General features: G+C 49.4%; 2 protein-coding genes across 3 annotated transcripts in view; one reads left to right on the top strand and one right to left on the bottom strand.

Moving 5' to 3' along the window:
• Positions 1-19,614, bottom strand: part of LOC122393947 (potassium voltage-gated channel subfamily H member 8-like) — a 102,299-nt gene extending 82,685 nt beyond the window's left edge. The window contains exon 1 of one of the 2 annotated variants that reach the window (XM_043390435.1): positions 19,248-19,614. The gene's annotated coding sequence lies outside the window, so the exon portion shown is untranslated. The remainder of the gene's footprint in view (positions 1-19,247) is intronic. The other variant, XM_043390434.1, reaches the window with a different exon arrangement.
• Positions 1-26,745, top strand: part of LOC122393949 (transmembrane protein 209-like) — a 93,013-nt gene that overhangs the window by 5,081 nt on the left and 61,187 nt on the right. The gene's annotated exons all lie outside the window — the stretch shown is intronic.

The following is a 26,745-nucleotide window of genomic DNA, read 5'->3' as shown; positions in this document are numbered from 1 at the left end:
CATCAGCAGTTTAGGCATGCCCACTTTTAGCAGCCCTGACCTATAAGTGTCCGAATAGAATAGTGTCCTGGCGTCCAACACGATTTTATCACTCATCCTAAGCACTACTGGTTGGCGTGGCGGTATTTTAACATAAAACATGTTTCATGTTAAAAGTGTTATGTTATAAAATGTTTTAACATAAAAACGGGAGACATAAAATATACTCGAATGAGTCGAATTCCAAGCAGCAATTCGCATTGGCATGTGAGGCCGAAATGATTAAAATATTTGTTACTTGTTACATTAGAGAAACTAATAAAATCACATTTGCAATGTTCCGCAACGCTTACGTGACTACCACATTTGCAGCGGTCACTGAATATCCCGTTTTTTATCAAGGACACACATTTCTCATCTCTTTGCGGTTGTCTTATGTGCGCTGTGTGGAATTTGTGAGTGGTATCATGGCTGCATCATAGGCTGCATCCATCCCTTCCCACTCCCCAGAGTTGTCGATGCCAGCCAGGGTCACGCCAGGAGTCTGCAGTTACCATGGCAACGGCTTAGGTGCCGCCGCGAGACAGGCGGCCTCGGGGCTTCCGGCCGACGGCACGTCACCGAGCACCCACCGTCCTATGACGTCATTGGGAATATAAAAAACAGCAAACGCGTGACAAATCCTGTGCTGCGAACAAAATGGCGAATGCATGTATACGCGTTTTTCGGGCTTAGCCTAACCAAATAAAACGCCGTTTAATTTACCCTAACGAAACTTAAGCTAACATTTTTGATCGTTTAATTGCAAGTTAGCCTAAATCTGGCTTATGCTGATATGAAGGGAATATGAAGGAGCCGTTGAAACAGAGCCAGAAAACTTCGCCACGGTTATCATGCGACCAGCTGAACTTCCCGCAGATTGGGAGACACTGCTACGGAGTTGAAGAGGCTAGTCCACGGGCGTAATTCTTTTTTCCAATCAAAGGAAGGCGCTATACGGAGTATATCCCAGTGCGTCATTGTCAAGTGACTTACAACACCTTTATCCGGCCAGCTGTCTGCGAGGTGTAGTGGTTGGTTAGCGCACTCGCCCCGTGTTCAGAGGACCGAAGGTTCGAATCCCGCCGGCGGCTGAAATTTTTGGCGCGTTGTAGGTTTGTCAAGGCTGTAGGTTAGGTCAAGTTAGGTTAGGTTAGGTTGTTAGTTTTTGTTTGGTTTGGTTACAAAGAAGCATCTTCAGGTACAGTGCCTACCTTTGGTTGGAAAAAAGAAACACGCAGTCCATGGATGGCTCACGCCGCGCTACATTTATGAACAGGCATTGGTGACGCAGTTCTGAGTCCACGGGTCCGGCACTAACATCAAATTCGGTTGATACGTTCAGAGCATATTCCCAGGAATATTCACCGCGGACGGTAAATTTCCCGAAAATGGCCGTTCGGAGTCGTTCCCGGATGTAATAGGTGCTCTCTATGTGATGCCACAATGCGTGCGTGGTCCTCGGCATCAGTATTTCGGCACGTGGGTCGTTCACATAAATCTGAGCGAATGAGGGTGGCTGGTCTCCGTTGGCTTCGAGTGGTTCAAGTCGGTCCCGCAGTCCGCACCACATGTACACGGCACGTACCCGCCAGTGCCAGCAGGCTGTGGCACCCGTCACGGCTCACGCGCAGACATCGACGACAGGGCCAGCGCCGAGTTCAGACTTCAGATGCCTGGAAAACTGACGGAAGGTACGCGCTTCCACACCGTCGCCAGCCCAAAGATGGCGCAGCACAGGTGGCGGGGCCGGCACGGGGTCAAGGAGGACCATCCCCCACCCCACCCACCCCACAGCAGAAGGTGGCACGTTCACCCAACCACCGTAAGGCCGCACGCGCTACGCCAGCCTGCAGCCGCTCCCCTAGCATCATAGCATTAGTTTGCAGTAGAACATACAGGGTGTAACGAAATTATCCGGACATCTATTTTTTCGCCATATCTGCTCGCACAGTTTCTTGCTTAATGTGGAAGCTGGAAAATTGGATGAATGCATATTATCACAGACGGTGTCTCGGTCCAAACTGTATTCGAGCCGGCCAGGTAGCCCCCGGGTCACAGAGGCAACGCCACCACGGTTCACATACGAGTGTCATGAGCGCATGTCACGAGCGCAAGTACGCGTGCACCGGCGCGGCGGCCGCCAGCTCAGCTCCATGACACTCCTCCACCCCGAATACTTGCACAGCATGGACAAACAAATAAATATGCACCTCACAGAACAAATAACAACTGAAACAAAACGCCTACTCATAGCTCGCCACGCATCGGTCTGGGGGCCGCAGGGTGGACCGGTCTCTCAGCCGGTACCGCGGCGCGCTGGGAGAGGGTGCGGACGGCGGGACGGTGGTCACACCCGGCGCGGACACCGCTCCGGTCAGCCCTGGCGGCGCCGGAACAGGCGGCCGGCCAGGAGCAGGCGCTCGATCAGGAGCCGGCAGCCGGTCGGGAGTGGAGGCCAGTAATTGTCCGGGAACGGGAGCATGCCGTGCAGATGCAGCGGCGCTCTCCGTGACCGGATCAGGAGCAGGTATCGGTGTCACTCTGGAACGGAGAGGATCGTTAGCGACATGCGGAACAGCTGAATATCGCTCACGAAACTGGTCGGCGTGCCGCACAATCACCCTTCCGTCATTTAGCTCCACAGTGACCTTAACTCCCTCTACGAACACTACACGACCGGGCGCCCACCGACAAAGCTCCAATCCCTGCAATCTATCGACAGCAGGCACATACACAGGGTCACCCAGGTTCAGACATCGTTCACGGGCATTTCGATCACGGTACGTCTTTTGAGCCTCCTGCTGTCTCCGTATACGCTCCTGCCTATCTGGTAGCACACCATCTAAATGAGTGCGTGGCACACGACCCAGAAATAATTCGGCGGGCGTACATGAGGTCGTAGTATGCGGTGTTGTGCGGTACCTAAACAGAAATCGAGAGACCTTGGTCTCAATGGACTCCGAGATCTGTTTGTACAGCCCGTTTTTGAAGCTTTGCACGCTTCTTTAGGCTAAGCCGTTTGATATGGGTGATAGGCTGGGTGTCGTTAAGTGCCTGATCCCATTTACACTGCAAAACGTTTTGAATTGCTGTGATACAAAACACTGGGCGTAGTCTGTCACTAGCACTGTTGGCACTCCCCAGCACGCAAACGACGCTCGTAATTTCTCAATCGTGATCAGTGAGTCGGAGGAACGAGTTGGGTAGACGTCCATCCATTTTGAGTGGGCGTCGACTATCACCAGAAACATCTATCCGTTAGCCGAGCAATAGTCTACATGGACTCGCTGCCAGGTCGAGTCGGCCACTGCCAAGGATGCAGTGGAGCGTCAGGGGCCCTGCCCTTCAGTTCCTGACACTTCACACAACACTTCACGATATCACGAATGTCGTCATCGATTTTTGGCCACCAAACATACATTTTAGCCAACATTTTGGTTCTACACTCGCCAGCATGACCTTCATGTAATAACTTTAACATGGCACCCCGTCCCTGCGGCGGGACCACCACTCGTGACCCCCACAAAACACAGCCATCCTGCACACTCAGTTCACCTATACGGGACCTGTACGGCTGAAAATCAGGGCTGAGGGAAACACTATTGACATCCGGCCAGCCATCTCTGACATATCGATGTACCGCTGACAACACGGGATCCAGAGCGGTCCACCGCTGTATCTGGGACACATTCACTGGGGATGAGTCGATGAACTCAAGTAAATGGACAGTCTCAGCCGGAATTGGAACGCTCGAACAAGCCTTCTCGCACGAAGGCAGCCTGCTAAGCGCGTCCAAGTGGCCTTGCTTAGATCCTCGCCGGTACTCAAGGTGGTAATCGTAGGCCCCAAGCATCAGAGCCCAGCGGACCATCCTAGGTGACGCAATCACGGGCAAAGGTTTCTGCTCTCCTATGAGGCCTATGAGAGGCTTATGATCTGACTGTATAGTGAAAGTTCGCCCCGCTAGGTAATAGTGAAATTTCTTAACGCCGGTCACTACAGCTAATGCCTCTTTATCAGTCTGTGAGTATCTAGTTTCGGTGTCATTCAACGTGCGCGAATAGTAAGCCACAGGTCGCTTGCCCTGTGACGTCCGCTGGCTCCACACACAGCCAATGCCGACCGGTCCCGCGTCACAAGCGAGAACCACCGGAAGGGCGGGATCAAAATGGGCTAGTACAGGAGGGCTAGCTAGCATCTCTTTGGCTTTCCGAAAAGCAGACTTCTCTGCCTCAGCACACTGCCAGGGCTGATCTGCCTTTAGAAGACGATAGAGCGGAGCCAAGACACTCGCCAGGTTCTCAAGGAATTTCCCATAGTAGTTGATTATTAGCCACTTACGCAGTTCCTTAGCATCCCGCGGTTCCGGGGCACGGACAATCGTGCCCGTTTTCTCGTCGGTGGTCTCCACACCACGGCTGCTTATCTTAAGCCCCAGATAGGTCACGCTGCTGACGCCGAAGCTACACTTGGCCTTGTTGACCCTAAAACCCGCTTCCTCCAGCCGTCTAAGAACCTGCCCGAGGGCCTCGTCATGCGCAGCGGCATCGACACCCGCAACTACAATGTCGTCCAAGAAGACCCCAACGCCAGAGATACCAGCCGGGACAGTTTCCAGCGTCCGCTGGAACAGCGACACTGCACTCGAATAGGCGAAGGTCAACCGAAGGGGTCGAAGAAGACCCCTCGGGGTATTTACCGTGAGATACTCGCGGGCCTTTTCATTTAGCGGAAGCTGATTATACGCGTTTTTCAAGTCGATCTTTGAAAATATGGTACATCCCGAGAGTTTTGAGTACAGTTCCTCCACACGCGGCAAGGCATACTGCTCTGCCTTAGCAGCCCTGTTGACGGTCAAGCGGTAGTCCCCACACACCCGTATTGACTGACCCCCAGCCTTGGGGACAACCACCAAGGGAGCCACCCATTTGCTGTGCCTTACCTGTTCCCAGAGTCCGCCACGGATCTGGTCCTCCAGCTCGGCGTCCACAGCTTCCCTAAAGGCCAGCGGTACGGTGCGAGGCTTGAAGGAACGAGGCTGGACGTCCGGGTCTACGTCGATGCCGACTTCCCCGCCTCGATAGCAGCCCAGCTCCTCCTTGAAGACGTCAGCGAACTCGTCCAGGATGGGCTGCACACGGGTCTCCGCAGTCACTCAACAGATGGAGGGCCAGTCGAGCCTGATGTGTCCCAGCCAGTTCCTGCCGAACAGCCAGGGCCCGCCACCTTCGACTACGATGAGAGGGAGTCGCTGAGCCTGTCCGCCGTACTGAACGTTCACTGCAGCCTGCCCCATGACTGGCAGCTGCTCACCGCTGTAGGTCTTCAGCTTCACCGAACACGGTTCCAGCTTCGGCCCTCCACAGGGCCAGGGCTGCCGAAACCCGGCGTCAGAGCAGACCGACAGAGTCGGTCCAGCTCCATCTCGACCTTCTGACCGTCGAGCGCTACCGGCACCATCAGCGGCGGTCGCCTGACACTGAGGCCGGTCCGGACGGTGAAAATGCTGTACACCTCCTCACCGGTCCCGGGACTAGAACTCCTCGGTTGCGTAGTGCCGTCCTCTCTGCTACCCTCCTGCGCGTCCGACCCTTGTAACGCGTCGCCATCAGCCGAGACATGGCGGAGGTGCTGCTGGTTCTTCCTGCAGCCAGCTCGGACGTGACCCCTGAGGCCACAGCTGTAGCACACCTTATCGATGAACGGGCACGTGTCCGGCTGATGATACCTCAGGCACCTGAAACAGCTCGCCGCCGTGCTGTCACCTGGCCCGGGCGTCGTCCTGTCACGCTGAGAGCGCAGCCGACCACCAGCTCTGGAGTCTGCTACGCCGCCACCGCCGTCCCTGTAGCCGGCAGGAGCGCGGGCAGCACCGGCACCCCTGGAACTGCTACGCAGCCGCAGCGGACCCCGGGCACCAGTCAGCCGATGAACGGAGGCTCCATCTGCTCGCTGCTCAGCACCGCCGCTGAGCTCAGCCGCACTCGCTGCCGCCGACTCGTGTGCCTGGGCCAGCTGCTCCGCCGACTGGAGCGTCAGCCCCGGCTCACTGAGAAGCAAGGTTGCAGCAACTCGTTCCGTATGCCACAGACCAAACGGTCACGCAGCATTTCATTAAGGACATTAGGTGCGAACGAACAGTCTTTAGCCAGCTTACGAAGCCGCGCTAGAAAATTAGCAACTGTCTCACCGCCATTCCTGAAGCACGAATGAAACCGGAATCTGGCCACTATTTCAGATTTATCCGGCTCGAAGTGACTTTGCAAAACGCTGACCAGCTGAACGTATGTTTTCTCACTTACAGTGGCTGGAGCAATAAGATCTTCCAGCAGACCGAACGTTTTTGCGCCGATCGCACAAAGCAGCACGGCCCGCTTCTTTGCTTCTTGATCACTCCCGATATCTTGCGCCACAAAGTACTGATTTAACCGCCGCGTATAAGCACCGAAGCACTCAACGTCCGCATCGAACTCGGGCGCCCTGCCCGCCATCGCCGCGTATTCGAGCCGGCCAGGTAGCCCCCGGGTCACAGAGGCAACGCCACCACGGTTCACATACGAGTGCCCCCAGCACGGATGTCACGAGCGCAAGTACGCGTGCACCGGCGCGGCGGCCGCCAGCTAAGCTCCATGAGACATATCTCTGGTATCTGCTCTCAACTCAGCAGTGACCTGACCTTGCGAAATGACTCTTGCTCTGAGTAAGAGTCGAGTCGCCAACGGTTTCATTTGATAGTTTTCGTTCAAGGAAGTGGAGAGAAGGGAGTACAGTCTCTCGTTTCGTAGTAAGGCTAAGTGTTGGTGGCATGGTGGCATGAGCCAGGAGCTGGTCTTTCAGCAGCTGGACATCAGCAGCAGCCAGTAGCACATCTGCCTGAGGCGTAACAGACTGGGACTTGGTGGCAGACTCAGTCCGGCCTCGATCGCAAAAGGCGCCCTTTGCCAAGTGGTGAGAAGAGTTGTCAAGATAGCGACAGGGAAACGCAAACAGACTCGAATTCTTACCAATGCAGATAATAAGAGGTCCCACATCATGATTCACCATTACCCGCCCTTTAGCTTGGTTTTACTGCCCTTCAAACTGAAAAAGACAATGAAATTGACGGGAAAACAACCAGTCCACCACCTTTGGACTCAGGCCAGGCCCAGGGCGTGTTCACTGGTCGAAGGAAGAGATGAATGAGGTGGCCTGGTCGGATGGGAAGCCGTTCGAGCTGCGATATCCGTTGAGCCGTCAAATTGACCATGGCTGCCAGCAGCTCGAACGGCGTCGCACGGCGTCAAACATCCGGCCAAAATCTAGACCTGAAGCATGTTCAGCTGCTGTGTAATATTCAAGCTGTTCATGACGCCACAGAAAATCACTATCAGTGATAAGTATTACCGGCGCAACATCCTGGCTAGTGATTGGTTAGAGTCACTCAACCAGGCTGCACAGGTGGGCTCAGTTCCTGAACGTGTACTGATGCCTGATTCAAGCCGCGCAGTTTTCATGCGGGGCGGCGCACCACCATGAAGTCCCTAGCAGAATGATAAGTGATGCCGAGAGGACCTATTTTTCTATTCAGCTTCACTGGGGGGGGGCCAGCGGCATCACTGCGGGGGCTACGCCCCCCCCCCATAGCATCTCAGAGGAAGTCCTGGGGGCCAACCATGTGTTTTGCCCCCCCCCCCACACCCACTTTTTACTCGAGGCCCTCTCGTCTAGGACGTGGTCACCTTCCAGAATAAACAAACTCGGTAAAAATAAGTTCCACGAATCCCCACGCACAGAGTCCAAGGGACCCTTGTTCATCCAAGGAGGCCCTCTATCCATACTCGTCAGCGGAGGCCCCTGGAACTGATGCCCTGAGAGGCGCTAGTGGATCTGAGGAGGCCACAATATCCACACTGGTCTGGGGAGGCCCCTGACACTGGCGGTCTGAGAGGCCCGTCTGGCGTCTATCCACACTAGTCAGAGGAGGTCCCTGAGACTGGGAGGCCCCTCCATCCACACTAGTCAGAATTGACCCCTGGACATTGGTGGTCTGGGATCCCCCTACCCTCACTAGTCAGAAGAGGCCCCTCTATCCTCAATAGTCAGAAGAGGCCTCTGAGACTGATGGTCAGAGAGGTCCTAGTGAATCTGCGGAGGCCCCTCTATCCACACTGTCCTAGGGAGGCCCCGAGACTGATGGTCTGAGAGACCCTTTTATTTATACTAGCCACAGCTGCACAGGAGCCCCCTGAGATAAATGGTCTGAGAGACTCTTCTATTTATACTAACCTAAGGCGCCCCTGGGATTGATGGTCTAACAGGCCCTTATATTTATACTGGCCGGAAGAAGGCCAATGAGACTGATGGTCTGAGAGACCCTTCTATTCACACTGGCCAGAGGAGGCAATTGAGACTGGTGGTTTGAGAGGACCTACTATTCATAAAAGGCAGAGGAGGCCCATGAACTTAAGGGTCTGAGAGCCCCTCCTATTCATACTAACCAAGAGACGACCCTGAAATTAATAATCTGCGAGGCTCTTCTATTCATACCAGCCAGAGAAAGCCCCTGGGATTGATGATCTAAGAGGCCCTTCTATCTATAGTTGCCAAAGGAGGCCCCTGAGACTGACGGTGGCCAGAAATGGCCTTTGAGACTGATGGTCTGAGAGGCCCTTCTATTCAAACTAGGCATGGGAGGCCCCTGAGAATAATAGTCCGAAGTCTCAGATACCTCCTCTGACTAGTGTGGACTGTGGATAGACGGGCCTCTCAGACCCTCAGAGGCCGGTATCCCTCAGAGGCCGGTATGGGATATTAGAGCTCAGTGAGAGCTTGTGTGGTGCCTTCAGTGGCCTTGTGTAGCCGTTAGTGTTCTCTGGCGCCGGTGTGTCCTCACTCCTCAGTCACCGGTGTGGGACATTTAGAGCTCAGAGATACTGGTGTGGGGCCCTTAGAGGTGTCGGTGTGGGTCCTTCAGATGAACCTATAGAGCCTTGAGAGTTGAGATGCACACGTGTGTGGGCCCCAGAGGCGCTGGTGTGGGGCCCTCAGAGCCACCGATATAGGGCCTTGAAGGAAATGGTTCATTTTCCTGAAATTTGTATTTTACTACAGATTAGTGATTTTCATGATCATAATTATCAGAAAATAAAATAAAACCTTTTTGTATGAAGGATTATTCTCCATATTTTAATCTAGGAAGAACTATATTCTATATAAAATTATGTTTATCGCGGAACCTTACAACGCGTTGACCAATCATATTGTGTAGTTCAAACCTACCCATGCTGATTGGCTGACGATGAGGTGACTGCATTCCTCTGCAAGGCGCGCATTCCTCTGAAAGGCACTCTTTTTGGAATGAGAAATGGAATATCTTCGTCTAGGGTGATTGTTGAGCCGTAAAAGCCACAAAGAGCCAATCATCTTTTTGCTAGTCTCAGCTCAAGCTACAAAGTACAAAACTGCTATTCCAGTTTAAAAAAAAAAAACATGTGAAAAGTGAACTATTTCCTTTAAGAGACACTGGTAGGTATGACCTTCAAAGGCGCCGGTGTGTGGCGCTCATAAACACTGGTGTGGAGCCATTACAGGCGGGTGGAGCCGTTAGAGGCCGGAAGGGGCCCTTAGGTGCCTACAAGGAGCCTTCAGAAGCTGGTGTGGCACCCTTATGGGGATAAGCGTGTCTTCTTAGGAGCCCTCGAGGTGCTCTCACGAGCTCTGTGGGGCCCTACCGAGCCGAAATATGGCCATATTTTTTTCTTTTTTAACGGCCAGTTGCCGCCGCAGGGGTCTTAGGACTTTTATTCTCAGGGACCTCCTCTGCATAGTTTGAATAGAAGGTCCTCTCAGACCATCAGTCTCGAAGGCCTCTTCATGCCACCATCAGTCTCAGGGGCCTCCTTTGGCAAGTACAGATAGAAGGGCCTCTCAGATCATTAACCCTCGCCCGCACATGGGGGGGGGGGTTGCCACCCCCAGGTAGTTTTTTCTGCTCTGCACTCAACTCAAGTCTGTGGTTTTGGGTTTAGGAGATATGACCTTGTTCATCAGGTCATGTCATGACCCTAATGACAAATACTCAATATCTTGCGTTGGCCATGGGTCTTGTGAGCTTTTGACACCTTGATTTCGGCCTTTTTTCCCAGTCTTACCTCCCCTATCAGTGAACATGTTGTTTGACGATATACAGATGTCAAGGTTAGGGTCAAGGTCAACCTAGGTCATCTGGAAACATTGCGCTTTAGGCAAGCGGAATTTACTTTTTGTGAAGTTTCTTTGACTGTATTTTTAGTAAAAGTTTCTCATTTCTTGATCTCATGTAATATGGACACATAAACAATCGGTGCACACATCAGTATACACACAGACCCACACAGACATACAAACACATATCATTTACCTTGACCTAACTTGACCTGAGATGACCTCACCAGCAAAAACCTGGTCGGATAGTGTGACATAGAAGTTCTAGCTGGCTTGACACCACAATACGGCATCGTCATCGGTATATGATGAGCAGCGCACTCGATATCCAACGGTGACCCAAAACTGAGAGCAGTGGGACACGAGACCAGGAAATGCAGTGTGCAAGGCTTGAGGGCAGAGTAGGACACAGGGCTGATGGCATGGGACAGCACAAGGCCTGATGACAGGGCAGAGCACAGCAGCTTAGTGCGAGGGCGGGGTCTGAGGGCAAGACAATGCACAAGGCTTAATGACAGAATAGGACAGGGTCTGAGGGCAGGGCATGCACATGAGGCCTGGTAGCAAAACATGACAGGACAGGGCCTGAGACAGGGCAAGGCATCAGGCTTGAGGAAGGACGCTGGGCCGGGGCATGAGGGCATGGGAAGGCACAAGACCTGATGGCAGGACAGGGCACAGCACCTGAGGGCAAGGCAGGGCACGGGGTCTGATGGCAGGACAAGTGTACAAGGCTTGAGGGCAGAGAAGGGCACAGGGCCTCAAACTAGGGTAGGGCAGGGCACGGGCGTAAAGATGGGAAGACAGCGCATACAACTTCAAGGCAGAGTACATAAGGTATCGGATTTGAGGGCAGGACAGGGCGGGGTACAGGGCCTGAAGGAAGGGCAGGGCAAGGTACAAGACGTGAGGACAGGACACTGGGCAGGGCACATACCCTAGGGGTATAGTAGGGGAGGATAACAAGGTGTACGACTTCAGGATAGGGCAAGGCACAAGGAATGGAGAGGGCATGTTTGTGCTTAGGTACATAGTAAATCAGGGCACAAAGCAATCGAAAAGCAGCATCTGTTACACAGTAAAAGAAATTGAACGTCGCGCTCATTGGGAGGTCGGATAGACCCATCCATGACCCTCAGTTAAAAAAAAAAAAAACCGTAAAAGGTGGCCGATCGCGGCGAAACTTTTCGCATTCACGAGCTAATCAAAATTACACACATCATGACAATTATAAGACCCCGAACCCCATGACCCTTGACCTATGGCGTGTTTCTAGAGACCATGGCATGGCAGAATCGCGATTCTGCGTGTTAGCGCACATTATCGACGCGTTTTCAAACTATTTGTGTCTTTAAAAAAAACGCCAACTTGTGGGATGATTGTAATACCATGCCTTATGGTAGGTGTCAGGGTCGCATTAGGGTCAGGTGGTCAAGGTTACTGAGCTTAGATGACCTTGCTTCACCTTTTCAAGTTTCAACATGTATTAGTGTCCTTTTTGCAGATGTCGAATTTAGGATCCATTTTCAGGAGAGGTTTTGGTGCCAAAAAATATGTTACGAAGCTTCCCATGTTACGAAGCTCCCTTTCAGTGGTGATTGAGATTGACACCTACTTTGGCTACCTGGCATGACACCTAGGCTAGCATACTGGACACTGGTTGACCTGAGCTTACCTGACCAGACCTACCCCCAGGCCCCAAATGCTGAAAGGGGATTCAGGTTCAGCGCAAAATTTTGAGCAAGATAGCATTAAAATTGGGAGGTTTGTATTTCCTTTGTATTTCATTTTTGTAACCACCTGGTCGGGCAATGTGAAAGGGCACCCGCCGCGCCACAGGAGTCACAGACGGATCAAAAACAGCCCGCCCCGGAGCCCGAGACGGAGCCGGAGCCGCAGCCGGAGGCCGGGCGGTGGTTTTACGTGAGTGACACGCACGTCACAGAGGTGACTCTGGACAAGGTGCTCAAGGCGCAAGCTTACATACTGTTCTACGAGCGAATTGTGTAAGCGACTGCGGTAGCTTGGGATGGTGCTCTGTGCACGGGGCTGTGACGGCGCGCGAATCGTGTCCCTCAGTCTGACCGAGGTGTGATTTCGGAAAGGTCGTTTTTGAATTTGCTTTAATGTGTGTTCATATGCTAATAAATGTGAAAGGATGACAAATAAATATCAAAGCATGGATAAGATAGGCTACTATTTTATTTTTATTAGTTAAGAAAAGATCATCATGTCAGGGCTATGACTAAAAATAAGTGGCCTAAGTCCGATGAGAAAACAGGATTTGAGGGAACCCTAGGTTTGGCTCCTTGAGCCTCTCTGCCCCCCCCCCCTCCATTGAAAATCCCTTACAGGAGGCCCTGTAGCCCCCGGCCCCCCACCTCAAAAAGTAGGTGGGCACTTGCCCACCTGACCCCTCCTGTTCCTACGCCTATGCAATTTTGTTAATAGCCAAACTATCAAAAACAAAACACAAACTAATGTTTGTGGAATCAACAGTTTGATTCTGACACTAGATCGCCTCCATAAAAATCAATTTCCTGATTGTCTTTTAGCATGCTTTGCATGAAAAACAGTCATTATTTTGGCTGTATTTTTTGTGTGTGGTTAGCTTCATCATTTTTCTTTGCCACCAGCTAGCAGCACTGCCAATCAGTGTTTTACAAGAAGCATGCCAATTGGGGAAACTATGAGGCAGAAATAAAAACATTGATCAATCAATAAATGGATCTCATACCTATGACAATATATGGGCATAAATGCAGCCCCCGCTATGACGGGGTGCATTCAGTGTAACGGGACAATACTTGCGGTATTGAGTACACCCACTGAAGAGAAAAAGCTTCCATTTACCAAAGGAATGATAGTTAACGAGTAATACTTGACAATAGTACGCACATTCACCCGAAAATGACGATATTTTTTGCAGGTTCTGGGCGTCCACTTTGGCAGACAATCAGCTGGCCATTCTATAAATGAATCGGCACTATGAAAAAAGTTTAGAAATTTATTTTTAAAACAATAAACACAAAATAGTAATATTGAATAATAATTAATTTTGCTATAATTGACAATATTGTAAACAAATTAATACAAATAAAAACTATTTACCATCTCTTAATTACTCACTTTTTCTGGCACGTTTCTTTCGATCAGCAATTGCCGTCAAACGTCGGTTGGCCTTGAGTCACAACTAACTTCATTAGGACCGCCAGTTAATTGTGCGCTGAGTGAGTACAGGCCTTGTGTGAATCACAACTTGCTTATGTCTTATTTTTTCATTTGAAAGCTAGGATGCACAAAATCACGTCCATTTTTTTGTTACATGGTCATGGCCCTGCCCACTTTAACCTTTCATTGGTCAATCAATATTTGGATTTGAGCCTCCTCCTTTACCCAACTGACGCACAACCTAACAGAACAGCTTCCAACAAAGTATGGTTAGTTTTACAATTGTAAGGATGCCCTGCTCCTTCATTTCAAAATGAAAAGTGATGTAACCATTAACAACACATGAGCCTAGTATCCACCATCTTCACACAACTATATAGCCGCCAAGATAAAGCAAAAAGGGACACCGGTATGGACTCTAATCATGTCATGGCAGGCACAAGCTACCTACAGGCAATTTTTGCAAGAAGGTAGGTGGAAAAACAAAACAAAACAAGGAGACAAGTGACAACAATATGGGTGGGTGGAGTTCTTCTGGCTGTTTACTTAACCTGATCTATCATATATTAGGGAGAACAATATTTAGCTTACCTGTTGTAGACACACAACGACCACCATCCTTGAAACTGCATGTGCAACAACAACAATGACGCTCAAAGATATTCCGGCGTGCAAACAGCTGCGCCGAAATTGTATCTCAGTCGTGCTTCCAAATCGACGTGGCACATCGCTGCCAGATCTTTTACTGGACGAGGAAGGCCTTTGAGTATGAAGCAAACCCTGGTGGATAAAATATGAACTAACAGAATCGTTTAATTGGCCGGGTTAGGGTAAATCTGGTTTAGGCTAACGTGCTCCAAAGTTAGTATAAACTCGGATCTGGGCTGTTCCTATCAAAATACACTAGTTTTAATTTATGCTATCCAAAAAGTTAGGGTAAATTAAAATAAATTGAAAATCGGGTTTAGGCTAACGAAAAGTTAGCCTAAACCCGTTTCACAAAAGCATATTATGTTTTACATAAAAGGAGCGTCAGATTATAATCGCATGAAAAACAGAATTACTAATCATTCTGGCTAAAGGTCCTACTCTGACAGCATCGCACCCAAAACGCTACTGTAACTGCAGTTGCATCCCAAAAACGAACATATATTACGCCGAGAAATCTATCTGAGGATCACAGCCACAAGCGTAGTAACTACTCGTAATACTCGACGTTCTTGCTGTGCATGCTCACCGAGCCCCACATGACAGCCAGGAGAGGGCTATCACCAGTGGCATGTTAGTACGACTGCAGTGACGCCGACCACTTGTGCCGAACAAAGGGCGTACGTCGAGTGGCGACAACCGACAGCTAGGGCTCTACACAACACCTGTGCTGCTCTGCAGGTGCATCTTCCGTATTCAACAGACTGGTTACGGAGTGGAGCGGGTCATTTATGTCGAGAAATGGGACGCAGCTGACGTTAATGCTGCCGATTGTTTGGGTTGAACGACACAATCGGGAAAAGTGGGATGGCTAAAGCTGTTCGCGCGAGTACGAATATCTGAACAAGTGTTAGGCATTTATGTATTTGGCTTGGTGCATCGTGGTAGGATACCGTTCATGGGATAACATAAATGTTCTCCAAAAGCACCAGTGCATAGGCTACAAATAATAGGCGCCTTCGCTCCGAGAGATCTACCTATCGACGACAACCGCCCATTATTTCCAGTAAAGAGCATTTACGACAGTTTTGAAGCGTAGCTTTTCAGCTCCACGTGTGTCAAAAACAATATTTATCCCGATCTTGTAACATCGCTCGCTCAGGATGCATTACGGACAGGTTACAAGACACCTCTGTGGTGACTGAATAACAAACAATGGGCAGCCGGTGTGTGGGTCACCAAAATAACATCCATGCGATTAGCAGGGTCATGTTCTACATAAATTCAGTGTATATTTCCCGTCAAGAGAAGCCATAAATAAGTCCACATTGTCTGTCGCATTTATTTGTGCAATGTCTTGTCAGAGCCAGTTTGCAAGTTACCTACCATAGCAGTCGGTTGGTCTGCTGGATTTACGAGCATTCAGTGCCTTAGCCATCCCATGTTCACCCGGCTATGACATTACTGGCCCTGTTTGAATGTGACTCTGAGGGCTGGCATAGCCTCAGACGGTTCTGTGTTAGAGGCTGTCTGTCATGAATTCATCAGCTCTGTCAGACATGAGACATCTCAGCAGTTGGGATAGGACAAATGGCTCCTGTTTATAGGATAGGCCCATCCGTAGCTCTTTCCACCTCTTTTCGCCCCCTGTACTATTGTTCCAGTCATAAATCATTACACAGCTCGCAATACACCAGCGGGTATCTATTGCACCTGTGAATCAGGATAAGTGCTTCATGGTAGAGATTATTAGGGTGCGACATTTATTTATCTGTGTTTTGAAAGGTGAGTGGATAATCGCCTCATTTTCGTTCGCATCTCACCGGTTGTGTTCCTTATTTGAACACATACTTATCAGTTTCCAGGCATCCATGAGTCAGCTGTGATGTAGCCGGCTCTATTATTTCCTCGCCATGATTTCTCCCGGCGCGGCGGTATAGCGCCACTGAGGACCGGCGCCGGGCTCTAACCGCAGCTGCGACACTCGGCCGCCGCCCAGTGTTTTGGTTCGTCGAGAGGCGACACCCAACACAAATACACAGACGCCGCGCGGTGTCACGGCGCCTGTGGCGCACAGACGGCGAGCGTGGCGCTCTGCTGTCCAACCCCGAGCGCCGAACAGAATATCCGAGCTCGGCACCCCTGGCAGCCCTGCCTGCAGGCGATCGATCCGCCTCCAGGTCGACGACAAATCCCGGCGCAGAGCGGCAATGTGTGGCGCGGTTGAGGCGATATGCGGCGCGCCAGACGTCATCTGTGCGTCGGTGCGCCGTTAATTCGCCGCGTGCGCCGCGGTTGTCGCCGGCCAGCTTCATTAGTCGGGGTCTCGTGCCGTCAGGAGAGACGCGAGGGAGGGGACAATTGCCGCCGGGTTTCCGGCGGGGAGGGGAGGGTGGGGGAGGGTCTGGTGCGTGGAGGGAAGGGTGGGGGAGGGGCCTAGTGCGTCGAGGAGGAAGCGGAGGCACTGACCAGCGGTCTGCCGTTGGCCAACCTGCACCGTCTGTCCGAGGCGCTGCTCTTTTTGCTCGTTATCTGCGCCCGCCCGAGGCCGAAATGGATCTGTTGTGACTGGGGCAGACAAAGTGTTGTCGGTGAGCAAAGAAATAACTCCGATGCTGAACGAGCCGTTTCAAAAATCTGTAACTTAATAGGAAATCTTCATAAGAAACAAATACACTGATAAAATGGTAGGTATTATGTCAATACCAATGCTGAAGCGGTTGTGTTCGCAATATTAGTGCTGCAATGCTAGCTTACATATTAGAAATAACTCTTTAAAAATACTCGCGATTTAAACTGTTAGCTGTTAACTGTTAGCTATTATGCATGACATATAGACATATTTTATAGGTACCTAAGTTGACCCAAACGGACACTGAAGGTTTGTATAACTTTTGCAAATTGCAATGTTTATGAGGCACCATAAATACACTGTAGCTACAGCATCTATGCTTCATTTTTTCCAGACCTAAGTGTTACTGAGTTAAACCTCTCACTAAAGCACCTGTCCTGTGAAAACACGCAAAGATGCTTAGGCGATCGCTTTACGCATATATCCCATCACATAAGCCCAGCCCATAGTCATGAGTGCTCATGAGTGTCAAAGCTCGAGAGTCCGGTACACACAGCTGTATGTGAGTACAAGGTCACACTATAATAGGCATACTTTGTACAACGCCTTGACACCCATTGTTGGATATTCATAGAACCAACTGCGCAGCGATGCAGCAGGAACCAACTAAAAAAGAACAGCATAAGCGCGGACTTTGCTGTTTTGTTTGCCCTGGAATGCAATCGTGCGAGGACAAGGACAGGCGGCATTGATCATATACGTCTATTGTTCAATAGGTGAGTATGTCGACAGTTGGATAAGAGAGATGGCAATAATTATAATAGTCAATAAACAGCGTCTTCTTGAGTAGTGTTACTGCACTCGGTGGAGCGAGACTGCCCATCGGTATGCGCGCTCAATCAAAAGCAACTGCCAATGGATCGCCTTCATGCATCCAAGTGTTTCAGTTGAACATGACTGCATGAGCACTGAGCAGTTTAGCAGTCTAGAGCACAACATGCCTTTTGTGCTCGAGTCGTACAGTACGGAGTCGAAATCTTTACAAAGTGTGGGGCTGAGACAAGCCTAAGATCTCAGCAACGGCACGCACAGCAAACTTGGGAAAAGCTGTCAAATATGTGTTTGGACAGCTCTGGTTATTCCACGTCAGTAAAAACGACGCCACCTAGGGCAACTGTCATTGAACTGCAACTGTAATGAACTGCTGATTTTTCTTGACAGTCTTTGTGAGAAAAAATATTGAACAGGAAAAACCGAGGAGTGAAAAAAGAAAACCGATCGCACTTTCAATCGAAACGCCGGTAATGATGCATCGTGATGAGGTGAGTTCAAGGTAAAAGTTATTTTGATATTTGTTGGACATTTATGCCTAGAAATATTTCTTTTTTAACCCGCGCCCGGCTGGGGGTCCTGGATTTCCACGCCCTGCTGGGGGGGGGGGTGTTTGAACACCCCCCCCTTGTAACTCGGCTCCTGGGCCACGTAGCGATACGCGGAAGGCGGCGTTCGAAAGAGCGTCAAAAATAATGACGAAATCACTTCGGTCAATTTTTTGGTCAGGTCAAAGGTCAGGTCACCAGAGGTCATTGAAGGCAAAATTTCGCCGATTTCCAGGTCGAATGTCGAAAATTTCCAAGAAGCCAACGCATAACTCGGGAACCAATAGAGCTACAGCGCCGCGGAAAAGCGCATTCGATAGCCCTATTAACGCCCTTTCTGAGTAATTCTCTCAGATTTGACCTAACGTCAACGGTTTTGCCTGCAGGGGGCAAAAACTGCCAAAATAGCCGATTTTTTTTCGGAAACAGTTTTTCTGCAATAACTTTTGACCCAAGCCCTGTACGAGCTTACTTTTACCGGCATCGTGTTCCTCTCGTCAAGACGCATCGAATGAACTATAACTTGACCTTGAAAGGTCAACTTGAAAATTTGACCTCAGGTCAAGGTCATGACCTGACCGGAAAGGGTCATGTTGCATATCAGTCGATCCGTATCGTCGAGCTGAACACATCTAGGGCGTTTTCATCGCTCTAGCATGCCCCTATCAAAAGTTATTTGCGAAAAACTGTTAGATACCATTCGTGACCTAAGATGACCTCAGGGCATACACAAGGGTCACGGACACCATTTTCATGTTCAGTGTGTCTAATCCACTTGTAATTCGGTGTTTGGGAGTATTTATAATGTCTTTCGTCCAAAAGAGGCGCATTTCAATTTTCTCCCATTGACTTATAATGGGGAGGTCGCAAAATTGACCTGACCTTAGGTCATCGATATCAAAATTCTGAGATATACATTTTGTACATGCTATTGCTCTAAGCAATCGCTGAAAGTTTCAAAGCGATCGGTCATTCGGTGTAGCTATGACAGACATTGAAACTTTTTATGAGGTGAGGTCACTTCAAGTGACCTGGTGACCTGACCTTAAATGACCCTGGTCTGAAATTTTCACAACATGTGTGGAATTGATGTATGATAAGGTGTACCAAAAACGGCGGCGCTCCGCGCCGCCGTTTTTGAGATATTCGCAAAAAAACACAAGGGGGGGTGTTCAAACACCCCCCCCAGCAGGGCGCGGGTTAAGAAAAAGTTGGGCTATGACCTGTTAAAAAGGCATATAAAACTATTATACGTGTTGACTGCCACAACTCACCTGGTCACAGTGTTTATCCAACATCTGACAACAAACCACGCTTCTTCTTTCAAACGCAAACTGTCACTCTGCCCCCTCAGTCACCGGCGGGGTCACGGATGGGTTCCTTTACCAACGCACTGACGGCGGTGTCTTCCACACCTCACCTTGGTCACTTGTCACTTTTCAGACCTCAACTCTCTCCTCACTTCACATCGCCGATCTCTCTCCTTACGCGTCACCTGCTGCTCTCTCACTCTTTATCACTTGCTCTTTCTCCTTCCCTTCCCAACTTCACGCCTCTCTCCACCGCACCGTCCTGCCGTCGTCGCCGGCGCGGACCGACGTTTTCGACGCACCCTCCGCGCCGACGGCCGCAGCTCGACTCAGAACGTCGGGAGCGTCGGCCGTCGACGCCACTCAACAGGTCGCGCCGTCGCCGCTGCCGTCGCGCGCGTCGATTACTTTATCGCAGCCGACGAAACCGACGGGGCTCGGTGGAACGCGCTGCGTGAAGGTACGGCGGCACATGACAGAGCGAGAGAGAGAGAGAGAGAGAGAGAGAGAGAGAGAGAGAGAGAGAGAGAGAGAGAGAGAGAGAGAGAGAGAGAGAGAGAGAGAGAGAGAGAGAGAGAGAGAGGAGAGAGGGAGGGAGGGAGAGACACGGATATGTTTGCAAACTTGCTTATGAGAAAGGAAAAATACCCATTCGTCAAAACCCTTTCTTCTTTATAACATGACATCGTTATAGAATAATCAGGTTAAATCTGCAATGGCCGTTAACCTGTTGCCGTGCTGTACGCAATTTGCCGGCCACTGGATGCTCTCAGCTGGACTCTTCACATGGCGAAAGGGTCGAGCGCATAGTTAGGTTTGCGTGTAGAGTGCAAGGCTCGCGTGCGCCGCGCAGTGAGGGCGCCATGCCGGCTGCGACTCGCCTTCCGCCCGGCACGGTATACATTAACACTGTCATCGCATGCGTTTCTGCAGCGTTTCTGGCATGCGCTTATGGTCAGTGTTGATAAAAGAAGCTATCAACTCGAACAGTTGCTCTCATACCAAGGTATGTACAATATATTTGGCTTCGTTGTATAAATATATCAGACGCACTGGATGGGCTTCCATTTTTTTCCAAATGCAAGGCAGTGCAAGTCTCTGTTGCATCCTGCAGAACTGGATAATCACACGTGTTTACATGTTATAACAATTTTACTACATCTTTATGTTATAACATGTAGACACGCGTGACCATCCGAGTAGGTATAGCATAAAATGCTGGGCACAAGTGTCTTACAAAAAAAATGTGTATACTTACTTGGCCGGCCGCAGGCTGTCCAGTGTCCACTACCCGACAATCAAAACACCTCTCGTTATTTATTCTAATTTCTAATAGTTTTTATGATTAATCGCAAGCTGTCGCATGAGGAATGATTACTTCAAAGCAGAAGAAGATAGCTGTAGTATATAGTTAGAAGTTCTGATATCAAATGCGTCCGCATTCGCAATACCACGAGCCCACGAGCAACTGCACATCTCCTCCATCTCGAGCGCAGTTAACGTGTTCGTCGAAATAGTCAGGGCTTCACCGATTCTAACGCTAAGTAAGTTTCCCAGAACCACTACAGTCTGCGATATTTCTCCGTCTCATCAATATATTGCGGGCCATCTTTTACAGTGATTTTATTGTGCAATGTTGTCAAGACGAACGGGAGATATCCGATGCATTTGCTTATAATGAACATGTTAAAATATGTATGTACATACTCTCACCTTGGATGTTTCACCTACTTAAAGGGACCATCCCACCTTAACATTAGTTTTGAGTTGAGATAGCCAAGTTTGCGGCCAGGCTCAGAAACCACCATTTATCCTGGTCGCAACCCTCGCAGCTTTATGGTGTTCAAGAAATTTCTTCCCTTTACTTGCAGGGTGGGACCAGCTTAGTCCCTATCTCTTAACCATTAGCGGTTTGTTGATGACGTCAGCAGTCATTTCAACGCCCGCCATTCCTTGAACCCGAGTTTTGCTGACCTTGAGCTCCCTTTTTTATCAACGTGAAATCCGTCGTCGGCGCTGAGAAAGCCTATTGCTTTTCATTTTAATTTGAATATTAGAAGATACCCACCACTGGAACTTGGACTGATATTATACCAAGGCCGAAGATGATCAAGCTGCCTGCTATATCTGGAGCTTGGTGTTCAACTTCAACATGGAATGAAAAACAAAATATCAAAGCAAACTGGATATGGTACTGCAAGTTTAAGTCCAAAGAAATTTGAAGAGCTGACAATTGACATCAATTCTTTTCCCGCAAGGTTTCCATAGGAGATCACACCATGAAGAAATATTTTTGATGTTAACAGTTGAAAGGGGATTGATCTTCCAGTTTTGACGAAAGACGCTGCTGACTGTCTTTGGAAAAGGATGTCGGCATGAGGTGCAATTGTGCTTGTGAAGTGGTTTGGTTATAACTGGTCTTTTCACAGTGTTAAATTAAATGTGCCATTGCTGCCAAGTGTGTTATTATGTAAGGTAAAATCAAAACTACAATGTTGGTTTTACGAGCATTGAGAAGGCTGGTAGGTAACACCTGCCTGTGCTCGTAAATCATGCTGCCAAAGTATTCTAAATTAATTTTATCATACACTTTTGTTGTCCAGAATGGTTGCACTATTGTTTGGTATCATATTATTCCATGTACATATGGTAGTGTTAAGTCCGACCAACATGTTACCAGATTTGAAGCTGTTATGTTACCTAAGTACCTACCTGTTTTTTTTACTGGCGTGGTGAATGTCGCCTGGATTTTGTTTTGAGGTGCAGACCTAGTAACTCTGACTACATGGGTTTGAAGCTATTATCTATTCTGTTTTTACTGGCCTGGTGAATGGCGACTGATGTTGTCCGTGGATGGCACTGAAACAAATTTTGAGTGTCAACTGCCATGTACAGTGTTTTAATACAATGCTGACTGCTGAGGGCTGAAAGTTGTCTTGTTTAGAGTGGTGAAAGTTCAGGATATGCCAGCCACCATGGTGGGTCAGAGTTAATGTGTTGCAGTCAGTTCGGCTTCGGCAAGCACACGGATGGGCATACGCATCAAGACCTGCTCTGCCATACTTTCAGCCAATTTTACCTAGCAAGTCTTTTCTTTTTTTCTGCCAAAAGCTATGACATTGTGAATTTCAGTGCTGTGGCCTGTGTGTAGCTTTCAGGAAAGCAATTCTAAATAAAGCTCTGATAAAGTGCATGAAATCAGCAATGCAGCCCTCTATTACATTTTCTACATCTTACTTGTTCCTTGCATGGAGAGAAAAATGCAATGTTATGAATTCGTTTATTCACATAATTTGACAAGCATGCAGTTACCTGCTACTATCACTGCACAAAACAGAGCAGAAAACATCAGTTGATCAAACACAAGACACAACAGAAGTTTACAACATAGGCCTGCCGAACCTGCTTCCTCCCACCACAGTTGATGCCATTTCCTAGCCTAGCTTGATGTGAGCACTGAATAGCTGCTTTGTCTAATTACAGCTCACTACCATTCAACTTAAACTACTCTCTTTAAAGTAAGAGTGAGAGCGTTCAGTGTTCATAGCAGCTCGACAGACGACAGACAACAAACATCTTGACAAACCAACCAGTATTTGATTTGGCTAATGATTTATGTGCCTGTTGTATCATGGCCAAACTACTTTAACAGCAATAATCCCTGTTTCATCTTGATCTTGCTTTTAATTCCATTTGAACTCAGATCTTGAAACAATCATCTGAAGTGATATCAGATACTGGCTTCTGTTTCTCTTGAAAGCAAGTTAAAACAACAATGATAAACTAAGGCAGGAAATGTGAGTTGTGGCAGTAGTTTTTTGATTCAACATATGTCAACCTTATATTGCTTGAGACCTCTGTGACAGACAAACAAATATTTATAGTTTTTTGATAGTTTGGATTCTTGGCTTGATTTAGCAGATCAGCTGTGAACCTTGACTTTGAAATCACATAAATGTCATGGTACCCGAACGAATCCTCGCATGACATTTCTTCGTCCGCATTTCTTCGTCTACAAATCTTCGTCGGTGCATTTATTTGTCCATCAATGCTTACTCTTGCATATATTTGCGTTGAAGAAGAAATGCGAGCCGATTTTCATATACCCTGATGCGAGACAAAGTAATGCGATACGAATAAATGCCCTGACGAAGATTTGCAGACGAAGAATTGCGATACGAAAAAATACCATAAGAGGAATTGTCCTGGAATCCTTTGTTGGCCATCATATATTGACCTTGATAAGATAAACGCATCATTCGCGCAATATTTGTCGCACTTTGATACCAAATTATTGCTTCCAAATGCCGACGTAAAGAAAACCTTTATGTGACGTCATAGAAACAGCGGAGTTCCCAAAAAGTAAACAAAAATAAAAGTCTTATATCTCGAAAACGGTTGAATATTTTCCGGTAAAATTTGGTAGATGTTCATTTTCGCTCTTTGTGATTCACGCTACATCACTTTTATGCCAATTCATGAACTTTTTTGAAGGTGGGAGGGTCCCTTTAATAAGCAAGCTTACGCTCTCGTCTCGAGAGGGCCTGCCATCTCAGCCCCACAGCAAGCTGACTCGAGAAGGCTGTCTGGGTGTGCCGCACTACATGGGTGCTCTGCGGCACAGCATCCCTACGAGCCGCAGGCGGCTGCTGAGGCTGCGCGCTGCTCAGCCAGCCATGGGTGCTCCTGCCGTCTCTGGCCAGACTTCTGCAAAAGCTTGCAATAGATGCTGGCGTATTCGATTTCATTTTCCACCGTTCTGGTAATCACAATTAGCTGCTGGACTGCAGGGATGCACTCCCCGAGATCCCAGCGAGTAGCGAGGGAAAGAGAGAGAAACAAGGGGAAACGAGCACCGGGGGAGGCGGCACCACGGACTCAAACTCCTGGAAAACAACAGCGCCGCCGCAATAACAGCGCATCGGCCCGCCATCCGACAGAAGCTTATTTAGTGTTGAAGGCATTTGTTTTAGTTAGGAAGGGAACTACGAGTCGTCTGGCAGACGATATATGTGGTATTAAATGCATATCAGTGTTAATTGCCCTCGTTAACATTTCGCCGAGGATGGGCCCGTCGCCTGCATACAAATGGTGGTCCTGACGGACCTGGAAGGGTGGTGTCGTTCCTAGACACATTGTAGGACAGGCTCTAAGATATTATGCAAAAAAAAAATGATTAATCAAAGCGTGGAATAATACTGATTTAGTTGCTATGCAATTCCTTTTATTGGAAAAATACAGAACTAGCTAAAATCCAAGACATCCAACAAACCATTCACACCATTGGTTTGAGACTTAGTCCCTAAACAACGAATATCTCCCAACCATACCATGGTTCAAAATGATACGGCGCTGACATTTCTGCGACCGCAGGGCTATCTCTCCGCCGTGGTCGAGGCCCAGCAGGCAGCAGACTAACCGTAATTACTACCGCCGACGTCACCACTCGTGCCTCTAAACGGGGTCTGTCAATGTCAGTGTCTCTAACTGCGTCTGGCAGTGGTGACGTCAGCGCAGTCGGGCCCCCGCCGACTTCACTTCAGGCGTGGCACGGTCTCTGCTCGCTCTCCACTGACGCGAGCGAGGCGGCACGAGCAGCAGGTCCGCCGTCCGCCGGGTACACCCCATATCGACCGGTGGACGTCCCCTCCGTCACTGGTTCCCGCGCTACTCCTACCTTTGACGTCCCCTAGTCGGGCGTCGCCACCAGCCCCCCCCCCCACTGCCCCTCTCACCCCCCGCGGGGAGGGCGCTCCAATCTCGCTCGTCGGCCAACACCCATCAATAGCGTCCGCCGCGCCGGCCGCCTCAATCGGCAGGGACTCCCGGCACACTCAGCCGTTAGGGGAACTCCCGTGATAGAAGCCAGAAGGGAGTTAGATACGAATGGGTTGGTGTAGGTATTGAGCATAGGCAATGTTTTGAATGTAGAGCGATAGCTTTATCTATGTATTTGTTTACTGTTCCTTATTTCTCTACAGTCAATCCAACGAATTTGGCAGGCTTTCACTTCCGTTATTGCTCTCGCTCCTATGTATATGATAGCAGTAAGGTGCTTTTAGGCTGCTAAGCATTTTACCTTTTCGTTGGCATCATTGTATCACAGTATGGTAGCATATCCAGTATAAAGGCTTTCTTCTGTCATGGCTAAGGCCTAACCTAACATATCTACTATGAAATATGTTGTCTGAAATATTATGGTCGGTTTTTCTCCTACTGTTTCATGCATGTCAGACAACAACGGCAGCACAGAGGTCGCATTCATTCCGCCATCCCTCTTCCCCACAATCGCTGCTCAGTCTCTGGCGCCACGGGATCTAGCACGCGCAGTGGAAGGGTTGCGAGTACTACGCCCAGTGGAAGGGGGGGGGGCGGATGTCGCCCCCCCTAAGATCTCAGCTCCCACTGGAGCTAGAAAGACGAAATTTGGAGGGTAGGTGGGGGCCATGGGGAACTATGTTGTGTGTGAATTTCATGACCCTAGGTCAATATCTTCAAGGTCAAATGAGGTCAAATGTGGTCAAATTTGCCATATTAGCGACTTTTTTGCGTTTACACGCCGATAACTCAAAAAGTTACCGGCCGATTTTTTAAGATCTTTCACTATACGAAAGAGCAAACATTTGTGAGTATGTATGGTGAATTTCTAGATAATCCAACAATAAATATGGCAGTTAGAAGCCTGCGAAGGGTAAGATGTCGCCGGCTGAAGCGGCATCGGCCGACGCGGGAAACGCGGCAATCACAATTTTGTGTTTACACACTCATAACTCAAGTTGTTACCGGCCGATTTTCAAAATTCTTTGACCATATGATTGCCTGTACATTTCTCAGTCTTCTCACCGAATTTGACGCAAATCTAATATAATCAGCGGTAAGGAGCGCGATGTAAAGACGGAACCGTCCCGCCCCGGCACAGTCTACAATTCAGGCGGCGCGTAACGGCTAGCGCCGGCCGCCGCGCCGCCGCGCCGCCGCGGCGGCAGGATGTTTGACTTTACACCGCTATTACTAGAAAAGTTGTGAACCGATTTTCTTACTTCTTGCACGAGAAGATTCGCAGTTCAATTCTGGACAGGTAGCCGAAATTTCACATTGATATTATGCTTGCGGCGCGAGTTATTGGCGAAAAACAGGAGGGGTGGGCGAAATCCGCCCCCCCTTCCACTGCGCGTGCTAGCATATGCCAGATGAGAGCCACTGTCCCAGTCCGTCATGACCTTCATGCCAGCGATAACGACTCGCTGTGTCCGGTCATATTCGCCGTGCTGTCGCAAACGACGCGTCGCTAACGAGCCAGGCCGGCCGTGTAAGCGACACAGCCGACACAGCCCGCGGCGATGGCCGGGAGACGGCAGAGCGACGGATAACGGGAGATGGAGGACCCCTGGCCGCCGCTGGGCCTCTCAGAAGGGGGCAGGGAACAGGGGACAGCTATCAGCGAGCTGCATATCGAATAAGT

The sequence above is a fragment of the Amphibalanus amphitrite genome, unplaced genomic scaffold (genome assembly GCF_019059575.1).
Source record: "Amphibalanus amphitrite isolate SeventyFive unplaced genomic scaffold, NRLGWU_Aamphi_draft 000565F_arrow, whole genome shotgun sequence".
In the NCBI taxonomy this organism is placed as follows: domain Eukaryota; kingdom Metazoa; phylum Arthropoda; class Thecostraca; order Balanomorpha; family Balanidae; genus Amphibalanus; species Amphibalanus amphitrite.
Note: the sequence above shows the minus strand (reverse complement) of the source record. Positions and strands in the feature narration are given on the sequence as shown.